Genomic DNA, 10,322 nt, shown 5'->3' with positions numbered 1-10,322 from the left:
CAAAAATCCAAATACAACAACTGAGAGGACAAGGTCACTTTAGGAGCCTGGGGTTGAAGACAAAGATACAGGGAGGTCCAAGGTGTAAATATGGGGTAAGGGAGGGGGTAGAGTTGAGCTTAGGGTCCAATGGGGAAAGGGGAAAGTGGGGCAGAGGTGGAGTAAGGGCAGGTAGGATCCAATGGGGTAGGTTGGGTGGAACATTGCATCAGCTGAGGGCCAATGGGGATACAAGGAAGGGAGAACAGTCTGGAACTGGGAGAGGTGATAATTAACTGGGAAATGAGGGTTAGGAATATGCATGAGGTATTAACATAGGCAATCCCATAACTCTTCATAACATTCTTCTGAGGTCACCACAACTTAAACAAATGCCTCCCAAAGTTTAGGGTTGGGATATAATTTTTCTTTGGTGATGGTTGCCTGTCCTGGGATACTGGTCAGGCTGACTCCCACATCTCCCCCTTTCTGTTTAACTGTAAAAATAGAACTGAAAGATTTTTGTAAAACTGTAAAAACATCCTAACAGACAAGGAACAACTCACAGTATAATGACAACAATTATGAAGATAAGTAACCCCGTATTCATTATAGACAACACCTACCCCTTGATTTCCCAACTTTTAAAGAGTCCATCAAACCAGTCTTTGTCATCATAAATTCTTAACTTTTTGACTCCCATCTTTGAGGACTTGAATACTTTTGTGTATAGACTCACTATGGTCTGAAAGGTTCATGCAGCACATGTCTTCGAGGTCTTGGCATCCGTGTGCCAACAGCAAGAAATCTATGGCAGCTCTGTTTTGTAACGTTGTGTGTCTTAGGCTGTCAACATCTGTTAAAAGGTCATTTAGAGATAGAAGTAGCATTGGTTTATTTACATAACCAACATCCTAATTTTCCTAATTGCGTTATTGCTTGTGCAGCACCTACCCACGGTACAAAAGCAGAGGCAACAATCCTCTGTCCTCTATTCCAAAATTCTATTTCACTGGTACAGTCGAATTGGAACTGATGTGCAAAGCGGTTTATTTCCCTATTTTTGTCATTGCCAATTAGTGTTGTGACATTGGGAGTTAGTAAAGCAAGCCTACCAAGGCTACATGGTCTGCCTTTAATACGAGATGGAATGGCAGGCCATGCTCTGTCCCCACAAATAAGAAACGTGCCTGGTGGTAATTGCAAAGGGGCATCGATTTAGATGGATGTCATGAGGTATAATTGCACCATAGGCTCTCATTTTTATACCTTGGATGGTGGGGAGAAACATCCCACAGTGCTGGTTCATCTGGTTTTACAATTTGGGGCTTAGCACCATTAGATGTTACCAATTGAACTCTTTTTCTATAATGAAAGGTAAAGCAGTAATCCATTCGAGCTGAGCCAAACAGTTCCAATTCTTGAGCCTCTAATGGTGCATGTGGAAGGCTGAGAGGCCACGAATCTCAAAAATCTACAGGATTGTATTTCAGCTTACCCATGGGACTGTTCCTTTGCATATTACAGATGGCCTTTTTATTTACTGGCCACTCATCTATTGCCAGACCTACCAGCCATGTTGAAGAGGGGTTATTTGGGGTGGGAACAGATAATCATAAAGTCTCCTGGTGTGTTATGTTCGCTAAAGACTTGCTGTTAGGAGTTGTGAGTACTGGAATTTTCTGGTGGGTTGTCCTTTATTGGCTGTAGGTAAGGTTTGATGGTTTTGGCTGGTATCCACCGAGGTCCTCTATCTGTGGAGACACAACTGTATCCCTTCCCCCAATTATTAATTGAAATGGTCCTAAAATTTGATTTGTTTCAGGCTCTTTTACTAACACTGGTGGTCATCAGCATCATCAGCTTGTGGATTTCTGTTACAGCACGAGGCCGGCTCATGCTCCAGTGCAAGTTTTTTTGATGGCAGCCTGGGGAAATTGCCTTTAAAAGAAAATTGTTTAGCCGGGGGTTCGTTTTGACCAGGAACTGCGTATCTCCCTTTTCTCTGTGGACAGTCTTTTCAGAAATGCAAAGCATGTGGGTTGGTACTGTGATTGTGGGCTTTAAAAGGAAACTGCACAGCCACCAGGGCTTTCACAACTCCTTGCCCCATGGCCTGGGCCTGTACCACTGCCACATTCATCCCGAGATGATTGCACGCCTCGATCATCTGGAGGATCATCAGTGGTGTTTCTCGTGGCAGGGCGTGCAACACCTTTGGACACTCAGAGTTACCATGAGCTACTGCCAATGTCTCTAACAGTTTGTTGCTGGTCCTATCATCAGGGATTTGTTTTTCCAATGCTTGTTTTAACTGGTCTATAAATTCCATGTATGTCTCTCCTGGCTCTTGCCTAATATTAGTATACTCTGAGTTAGGATTGCTGCCATCTGCTACATGGACCAATGCTTTTAACAAAAATTTTTAACTTCATTGAATACTTGCCTGGGGACTGCTGCTGCTTGCTCCTCAGGTTGGCTAAATTGTCCTTCCCCGGTTAGGTGGCCCATCATTTATGTTGTGTCATTCAAACATAACTGAAATTTAACCCAAACTTTACTGAAACAAGCCCACATTGGCTGCCTGTCACTGCAGTGTCACTGTTGATGTGTCCCTTGACCCAGTCAGCTCTCTGATCATGTGGTGTCCACGCATCTCCCCAGCCCATCACTGCCTCACACACGAGGTGACCACCACCCCACTCTCTGGCCATCTGACCCGCAGCTGAGCCCTTCCCAGAGTGCCTCTTGGTGGATGAAAGTGAACATAGTGAACAGGATTTAACAAAAATAGAAGAGGCCCTTATTCTGTAAGGCGTTCCTTATTTCCTACAGTTATGGTCATCACCATTACCTCATGGTCATGGTCACCTAATGGTCATCTCACAGTCACCTCATGGTCACAATCATCTCACAGCCATGGCTGTGTCATGATCATCTCATGGTCTTGATCAGCACACAGCCATGGTGTGTTGGGGTCATCTCATGGTCACCTCTAGGTCAAGATCCTGTTATGGTCATCTCACAGCCTTCAGTATTTCATGGCCATAGTGGTGTCAAGGTCATCTTGTGGTCATCTCATGGTCACAGCCATCTCATGGTCATGGTCATTTCCTGATCACCATCATCTTATGCTTGTGGTCATCTCACTGTAATGGTCATCTCATGATCATGTCATGGTCACCTCATGGTCATCTCATGGCCACGACCACATCAGGGTCACCTCAAAGCCATGGTTTTGCCATGGCCAACCCATGGTCATCTCTTGGTCCAAATCATGTCATGGTCAGGGTTGTGGTTGTGTCATGGTCACTCTCATCTTACGGCCATCTCGTGCCCATGTCATGGCCAGGGAACTTCTCCAAGATCCTGAGCCCCAATTTTGGGACGCTCAAGGACCTTTGGGCACAATGAGGCCTGGCCTGACCCTTCCCCCCATCCCACTGCCCCTCCAGGAGCCCAACGTGGCCAAACCTTCCTGGGGACACCTCGGACATGGGACACAGAGTGGGAAATGAATCCTGAGGGATGGAGCTGGGTGTGGTCGGCAAGTCCCAATTCTAGTCCTGCTGACCCCATCCTGCTCCTGCTGTCCCCATTCCACTCCTGGTGTCCCCATTCCCATTCCTGCTGTTCCCATCTCTGCCCCTGCTGTTCTTATCCCACTCTGCGGTCCCCGACCCTGCCCCTAGTGTCCCCATCCTTATCCCCAGTGTCCCCATTCCTGGCTCCCAGAGAGGAACTGCCAGGCACTGGAGGAAGGAACCTGGATTTATTGCCCCAAGCAGGATTTATTGCCTCAAAGCAGGATAATTTCACACCAGAACTGAAGTATTGTGAATATTTGTGGTTCTTGGATTTAAAATACTGGAAAATCAGAAATGGATCCATTAGCAAAAGCTGTGAGTGTCTGGGAGCAGCAGGATGAGCTGTGCTGGCAGCTCTTGGTTTCCTGGGAAGAGGGAAGGGGCCAGATCCAGCTCCATGAATCACTCAGGCGGTGATTCCTGCTGGGATGAGAAAATCTTCCAGGTCACTGCTGGCTCTGCAGGAAAATCCAATGCAAACAGTCAAGTCAGGTGCCTGAAGGATTTTCTGACCTGTGCCACAACAGGTCCCTTCTGTGAGGTCAGTGTCCCGTGAGGAGGGAACATCTCCTGGAAATGTCACGGAATGTCAGTGGAGAATGGAGGCACTGGCAGCTCGTGGCAGCCCTGGCAGGGACTGTCACTGATCTGTGTCCTCGGGGTGACCCTGACAGGGGCCTCTGAGCTGGGACAGCAGTGCAGGACCCTGGGCTGGGAAGGTCAGCCCCAGCTCGGGGCCAGCGCTGGGAGCAGGGCAGGACAGGGCAGGGCCATCCCTGGGGCCAGGGGAGCTGCGGGAGCTGTGTCCCAGTGCCAGCCCGGTCTGGAGCCACAGCCCTGCTGGGCACAGAGCCCCTGGGAGCCGATGGCTGGGCCAGCTCAGCACAGCGGGCTTGGGCTGATCCAGCAGGACACGGTGGCCGTGGCTGTGCCAGGGGCTCTGCCCGGGGATCTTCCCCTGGGGGCCTGGAGCAGTCTGGGGCTGCAGGGACAGGAATGGGCTGGAGCCGGGCACTGCCACCACCCCAGCACTGCCACAAGGCCAGCCCCGGTGTCCCAGTGCCACCATTGCCCGGTGCTCCCCAGGGCACCTGCAGGGACTGGAGATCCCGGTCCCCCAGCTGCTGCCATGGCCCCTGACCCCGCTGTGCTCCCCCTGCCCCTTCTCCCTGATCCCGGGGTGCTGCTGCCCCAGGAAGAGGGGTCAGTGCAGCCCCAATGAGCCCAGGGGCTGCAGTGGGAACAGGGACAATCCTGCTCTGACACTCCAGGTTTGGGGCTGGGCTCAGCTCCGGGGTGTCCTGCAAGGAACGCTCTGGGAGGGGAGGGGTACCGGGAGATGGGGGGTGTGGGGCTGGGGGCTGTTGGAGGATGGATTGTGTTGGAGTGGGGGTGTCCCCACAGGGTCCCCAGCTGCCTTTGGATCCCTGCCTGCCCCCCTCGGCCCCCCGGGTGCCCGGTCCCCTCCAGGGGCAGCTGCCCCGTGCAGGAAGCTGCAGGGATGCGGGGAGCGGGGCTGGATCCGTGCCACAGGCGGGATGGACTCTGTGCCAGGGCTGGGCTTGTGGCCAGGGCTGGGGGCTGTGCCAAGCCGGGCTTTGGCCTGGGGGCTGTCAGGGAGGGCGCAGGGAGGAGTCCCGGCAGGGATAAAGGTGCTCCTGCCCTGCTGCAGCCTCAGCCAGCGCTGCCCAGTGCGAGAGGAAGATGAAGGTGGCTGTGCTCAGCGTGGCCCTGCTCTTCTCCATCCTGCTGTGCCTGCCGGCACAGAGCGAGGTGAGGCTCCAAAGCCACGGGCTGGGCTCAGGTCTGAGGGCTCTTCCCAATGCAGGGGCTCCGCCGGGCTCCCCGGCCCCGGGCCGTGCCGCTTTCTCCTCGCCACCATTGCCTCTGTCCTTCCCCTTGCCGCAATTCAACTCCCGCTGCCAGAGCCCGGCTGAACCACGGATGCTCGGACCCGGCTCCTCCCTGCGAGGGCCCCAGAGCTTTCCTGTGCTGCTATCCCCAAATCCCGTCCTTTTGGGCCTCTCCATCCCATCCCATCCCATCCCATCCCATCCCATCCCATCCCATCCCATCCCATCCCATCCCATCCCATCCCATCCCATCCTCTTGATCCCCTCGGGCATCTCCCCAGCATCTCCTCTGTTGCCCACACAAGAACAAAGGCCAATCCCAAACTAGGCTGAAGTGGGACCAAGAGGTCCAAACTCATTTAAGTACAGACTAGGCTGAACTCGGCCAAACTGGGATGAACTGTTCCAGTCCCAAGCCAGGCTGAGCTGGCACAAACTGGGAAATGCCTCCCCCTCTGCCCCTGGTCCCCTCAAGCCCCCAGATGATTCCCAGGGTCTTCTCTCCAGTCTTTGCCCTCAGTTCATTGCCTTTCACCCTGCAGTGATGTTCCCAAATCCCCTGGCACCCCCTGCTCAGAGCAGAGGACAGCCATGGGTGGGAGGTGGGGGGCTGGGGACTCCTGTGTCCCCCCAGCCCCTCAAGGGCCAATCCTGACCAACCTTTTGCTCTCCTTGCCCAGGCCACCTTTGATGGCAGTGGTGGAGCTCTATGTGCTGGGGTAAGTCCTGGAGCTGGGTGCACCAGTGTGGGAACTGGGGGGAAGTTTGGTCACCCCCAATCTTTACTAGGACTGGGGACACCCCAGTGACATCTCATGCTCTCTCCACAGTGAGGTGGTGCCATTGCTGTTGGCGATGTGAGTATCCTGAATTCTTCTGCTGAACCAGAGCCTCCCTCTCATGGCCATGACCCTCCAGGCCATCCCAGTGCACCCCAGTGCGTGCCTGTACATCCCAGAGCTTCCCAAGGCTGCCCCTTCCCCAGGGTCCCCATTGTATTCCCACCCATCTCAGTGCACCCCAGTCACCCCAAAGATCCCCATGCCCAGTCCACTTCCTCTCCTCTTTCCCTCCACTCCCTTCCCTTTCTCATTCTCCACGACAGTATCCCCAAATCCCCCTCCTGGACTCCCAAAGCCCCTCCCAAACCCAACAATTTTGGTCCTCTGCCCCAGCTTTCCCCTGCCCCACCCACCTCGCACTTCAGCCCCCATGTCCCCCCCCTGGAATTCCTGCCTCCCCATCTGCATTCCCCCATTCCCATCCCCTCAACACCCCAGCCCCATCCCCTGGGTCCCCAAAGTTCCCCCAGTTCAGTGTCTTTGGGGCCCTCACATCCCACTCCATCCCCTCCTCCTTGGAGGCCCCAAGTTCCCCTCGCTCTCCTCGTCTCCATCCCCACCGTGGTCCCTGCAGGAACAGGGATCGGGTGAAACTGCCTGGAGTGGGACTGCGGGGAGCAGAAGGGATTTTCCCCCTCAGACTGGGGACAGCCAAGGAGCTTGGGGGCACCTGTGACCCGCTGAGTCCCACAAGGGCCATTCCAGACTAAACCTTTGCTCTCCATCTGCAGGTAGTCATAGGAGGAGCTGCAGGTGGATGCATTGTGGTAAGTCCTGGAATTGGGGCATCAGTGTGGGAACTGGGGGTCAGTTGGGTCCCCCCATGCCTCGCTGGGACTGGGGACACCCCGGTGACCAGTGACATCTCCCCATCTCTCTGCAGAAGAAGAATGGCATCCAACGAGTGAAGAGGTCTGAGGTGGGTACCCGCAGTCCTGCTGGGCCCAGAGCTTCCCATCTCCTGGTCATCACCCCCCAGTGCACCCCGGAACACCCCACTGTGCCCCAGTACACCCCAGCCTGCCCCAGTATCTCCCAACCAGCCCCAGTATCCCCCAGTGTGGCTCTAACCCCCCCCTTTCTCCCCAGCCCCTCGTGGCTGAGCAGGTGGAGCTTCTGCAGGAGTGATGCCCGGCTGCCCCTCTGGATGCCCTGGTGAGAAATCTTGGGGGATTCCAGCCCCACAAAAGATCCTCGGGGACCAAGGCAGATTCTTGAGCCCTGTGGGGTGGGCAGAGCATGGGAAAGTCAGAGGGACATGGAGGGGGCTGTCCCTGATCCATGTGCTGGGGTTCGGTGGACAGAGCTGTCCCCAAGGCTTTCCTTGCACTGGGGGCTCTGGGGACACCCAGTGTCCCTGTGGGAGCAGCAAGGGCTCTGGGAGGTTTTGGGATATTCCAGGGTGAGAGGCTCTGGGAGCCCCATGGATGTCAGGAGCCAAGTCCAGTCCCAGGTGTATCCGGGGCTCCAAATCCCTTCTCCTGCTGCAGGTCCCTGCAAAGAGAGGGGTGGGAACAAGGTCCCTCTCGTGTCCCAGTGGACACAGGTGTCACGACTTGGGCTTTGCCTTTCAGGTCTAGAACTGGTGATTGGAGCCAGATCCTGTCCCCCTGCAGCAGCATGAGGAGATGATCATCTCTCGATAATCCCCCTGATCCCCTGGGAATGTCCCTGGAATAATCAATAAACCCCTTCAGCAAAACAACTCTGTGTATGCACGTGTGCCTGTTCTCATGTCTGGGTGTGTGTTCCCCCGTCCATGTGTGTGTTCCCACATCCCTGTGTGTTCCTGTGTCCCTGTGTGTTCGTATCTCCATGTGTGTTCCCATGTCCCTGTGTGTTCCCATGTCCCTGTGTGTTCGTATCTCCATGTGTGTTCCCATGTCCGTGTTCCGTGTCCCTGTGTGTTCTGTGGCCCTTGTTCAACCCTGCGAGTCTCCAGTCCCTCCCCCACCATGACCAGAGTGACTCCAGGGGCTCCCTGGGGTCTCTCTCTCCCCTCCCACCACTGTGTGCCCTGGGCAGGGCAGGCTGGGACACCCTGGAATGTCCCCCTGGAGCTGGGAGGGACGAGGGGCACCCAGAGCAGCCTCTGGAGCCCCCAGGGTTTGGGGCACAGAGGGAAACAGGTTCTGCCCAGGGCTCTGGGAGCCCCATCCCCAGGGAGCACAGGTTGGGCTCGGGGCAGGAGAGGATCATGGCCAGGAGCCTGGAGCCCTGGCTCCTCTGCTCCCTCTGGGAGTGACAGAGCTTCCCTGGCCAAGGATCAGCACTCGTGGCTTCATGGCTCTTGGCAATGAGGGAGTTAAGGTCACTTGAAGAATCTTGGGCTGTTCAGATCCCATCCTTGAGGTGCCTCTGCCCAAATTCAGGGGCAAATGGGACCAAAGTCAATAGTCTGGAATTTACTGAACAATGAAATGCCAGGGAGAGAAAGGAGGAAGGGCAGGAAGAGAGGGAGAAGGGAGGGAGAGAGATCAATCAGAAGGTCAGCACCACCCATGGATCCAGCAGTGTCCTGTTGGTCCTTCTTCCCCTGGAGCTTTTGGGTGGTGGGGGGTCCTGAGGTCATTCTGAGCTTCTCCCTGTTTATCCATTTTAGCAAACTCAGGAATCAGTGCTCATGGGCTACACCCCTCTCTAATGCCATTGGTTTAACGATTCCCTGGCCTTGGGTGCTGATTATTCCAGGCTCAGGCTGACTCTTCTGTTCAGCCGGAGGTTTCTGGGCTTGGTGGTGGCCATGGGTCAGTGGTCACCATCTGCCCCTCTGGAATTCCCTTTGACCCAGTCACAGCTGATTCCAGCACCAGTGCTGGGTTGGATTTCCTTGTCCACCACCAGGGTCCATTCTGATCCCCCAGCTTTGTTTACCTCCCCCAAGGTCCAAGATGGCCTGAGGACAATTGTCCCACCTTGATCTTACCTTAGGGAGCTCCATTCTGTGCTTGTCTCTTGGCAGAATCCCCCTGTGGGGACAGTGTTTGGGATGGGCAACTGCTGCTCCTTAGTCCCAACACCAGTGGAGCTTCCCCAGCCCCCAGGAGTCCTGCCTGGGTGTCCCCGAGGTGTCCCCTAAGTGTTCCAGCCCAGTGACCCCCTGGTGACCCCCTCCAGCCCCACTTCATGCAGCTCCCAGAGCACAGCGAGGTCTTTGAGGCTCTGGACTGTGACATCTTTGAGGCTCCAGAGCCGATGGCGCTGCCAGTGCTGGTCCCCATCGAGATGTGAAATGCCCTCAATAAGGAGCAGGGGTGGCCTTCATCATCACCATCACCATCATCTTCATCACCACAACCACCCACATCATCAGCCTTATCCTCTGCAACATCATCATCTTCATCACCCACACCACCATCATCATCTTCCAGTACCATCAACCTCCATCATCATCACCACAACACCAACAGCTCCATCTTCATCATCACCTTCATCTTCATCACCCACACCCTTGACACCATCACCTGACACTGCTCACACCATGTCCCCACAGCCCCCTGTCCCAGCATTCCCAATCCCCCTGTTCCCATGGGCCCATGTCCCACCTGAACCCTGCCCTCTGCTCATGGGTCACCTCCATGGTCACCTTCACGGTCCAAGGTCACCTCCAGCTCTTCCCTGTCCCCACCCTCTCACTTCCTGTGTCCCTTCGACCATCTCCAGGTGCTCTTGACCATCTCCATGCCCCCACTACCATCTCCCTGTCCCCTCCTCATGTCCCACCACCACATCCTGTTCACCTTGAACATCTCCATATCCCCCCTCATGTCCTCCCCATGTCCCCACCACCTCTCCACATTTCACTGCTCATCTCTGTCCCCAGTTCCATCTTCCTTTCTCCTCCACCTCCTCCCTGTCCCCTCCAAATGTGCCACCACCATGTCCAGGTCACCTCCATGATCTCCAGTTCTCCTTGACCATCTCCTCCTGACTACCAGCCCCATCCCCATGACCCCACCACCATGTCCATGTCCTCTCCAGGTCCCCAACTCCATGTCTGGGTCCTCTCTTGTCCCTGCCCCCACTGTCATCTCCATGTCCCCTCTGCTGTCCCCTCCACC

This window comes from Sturnus vulgaris, unplaced genomic scaffold, assembly GCF_052056855.1.
Source record: "Sturnus vulgaris isolate bStuVul1 unplaced genomic scaffold, bStuVul1.hap1 Scaffold_198, whole genome shotgun sequence".
Classification (NCBI taxonomy): Eukaryota; Metazoa; Chordata; class Aves; order Passeriformes; family Sturnidae; genus Sturnus; species Sturnus vulgaris.
Note: the sequence above shows the minus strand (reverse complement) of the source record.